Source organism: Galeopterus variegatus, unplaced genomic scaffold, assembly GCF_000696425.1.
Source record: "Galeopterus variegatus unplaced genomic scaffold, G_variegatus-3.0.2 Scaffold967, whole genome shotgun sequence".
In the NCBI taxonomy this organism is placed as follows: domain Eukaryota; kingdom Metazoa; phylum Chordata; class Mammalia; order Dermoptera; family Cynocephalidae; genus Galeopterus; species Galeopterus variegatus.
Window position 1 is genome coordinate 327,230 of NW_007727078.1, and position 2,067 is coordinate 329,296.

The 2,067-nt window shown below is 37.1% G+C and overlaps 1 protein-coding gene across 1 annotated transcript in view; it reads left to right on the forward strand.

Moving 5' to 3' along the window:
- The window catches only part of RASSF6 (Ras association (RalGDS/AF-6) domain family member 6), a 46,950-nt gene that overhangs the window by 481 nt on the left and 44,402 nt on the right, over nucleotides 1-2,067 (forward strand). The gene's annotated exons all lie outside the window — the stretch shown is intronic.

A 2,067-nucleotide genomic window follows, 5' to 3' on the forward strand; every position in this document is an offset into this window, starting at 1 on the left:
TGGGGGCGGGGGCGGGGGGAGAAGGGCATGGAGGTGAATGTGGCCACCGAAGTCCTCCTCCCTTTCCTCGAGGAAAATAGCTCAATGAGCCCTTTACCTGGAATTGTGCCTGGTGCTTACCCTTGCAAAGATACGAGACTCCTGGACGACAGCCGCCATTCTCTGAGTATTCTGATGGTTAGAATATTGTGCTGAAGCGTTAGACTTTCGGAAAGATCTTTTTAATTGAGGGTTCAGCTAAACGTTTGTTTCCACAAAGCGAGAGAGAGATCACCCCCAAACAATTGAAAAGATTTCCGATATAATTTAAGACCTCACCAAACAATGAAAGAATAATCACTAAATAATTAAGTAGGACTCCATGAGTTAAGATCACAAATTCGGGAGCAGGAGAGCCATAGGCTCAAATTCTGGCTCTGCCACTCACTAGTTTGTCCCTTCGCAAAATTACCTACCTATGCCTCAAAAGTTTGTCATCTGTAAAACAAGCATCACAATAGAATCTGCCGCATAGGGCTTTGATGGGAATTAATCACTTAGCAGGCGTTCCATAAAAGGTAATTCTTGGCATTAAAAAATAAGCTGCTCAGCCAAAGAGGCCATATCAGAGAGGGTAAACTGAGCTGGGGAAGCCAGACAATGTGGGGGTACTGGTATTGAACTGATTTCCAGAAAGTGGGTCCAGGACACGAGAGCAGGTGGCAGGTGAGCAAAGTATCATCTCTCTGAGTAGCAATGAAATTACCTGGCTTCTTGACACTTTTCAAATTGAGCACGTGGCATGTGGTAACAAATTCAAACTTATTTGCTACTCAATCACTTTCTTTTCAAAACTCACTTTCATATTAATCTGTTATTTCTAAAAAGAAAATAGAATTTTATATTAGGGGAGTTACACATAATCTCATATTGTGGAACCCATGGCATTTGAGTTTATGAGAGACTGCTTTTTATTAACTTTGATCAAATTAGATCATGTAATTCATGTCTTTATAATGTAGCACATATGGAATTGTTTGTATTGAAGTGATGTTAACTTTTTTTTTCCCCCGTGGCTGGCCAGAAAAGGGATCCAAACTCTTGACCTTGGTATTATCAACACCAAGCTCTAACCAAGTGAGCTATCCAGCCAGCCCTAAGGTTGACTCTAATTTGTGTTTATGGACAAGAAACATAAAAGGATTATAACTGTGTTTTGCCAGTCTTTATCTCTAAAGCTTAAATTACAAGGAAGTGGCTTTATTTTATGAAGTTTTATTTAAAGGACACTTTTGTTAATGTTGCTGTTAGTTTTATTAACATTACTAGCTTTGAGGAGGGAATAAACTTATTAGTTGTGACCAGCAATTTCCATTGATGTCATTTTATCTTTTTATTTTATTAATATGAAATAATAAGTTTATTTTGATCCTAACTTAATATCATCATTGTTTTAATGTACTCTTTTTTCAAATTGCAGAGTTGAAATTCTCCAATGTACTTATGATTGGATATTGACTGGAGAATTGTGGATAGAATTCTAAAGCCAACATGAACTTTACTGTTTTATTTTCCTCTGGTGTCTGATTGTGTTTAGTGCAGTTTAGCTAAAAACATAAAAGGATCTAATAGATTTAGAGTAAATTAGAGTACCATTGTTCACTAAAAATTTTTAAAGAGGAAATTCAACTTTATGCTGAATATATTTTGTTAAAACTCCTTAAAACAAATTATTTGATTTTATATTTCTTAATAGGTATATGTCTAAGAACAGTAACCCCAACTGAGACAAATCTATTTAGCCATACTTGAGATTAATTTGAGATTAATCTGTGTAACCACATAACTGGGTGTTAAGTCTTCCTAATTAAAGTCTGGTTTAGTATACATATAAGTTTTTCTACTATTTCTAATGTGTGTGACATTTTATGATAAATTATTAAATGTTTTGGTTAATCAGAGAGAGAGAGAGAAAGAGAAATAACCAGCCATGGTAAAGAACAAATTAACTGGGCCGGCCCGGTGGCGCACTGGATAGTGCGCCGCTTGGGAAGCGCGGCGGCGCTCCCGTCCGAGGGTTCGGATCCC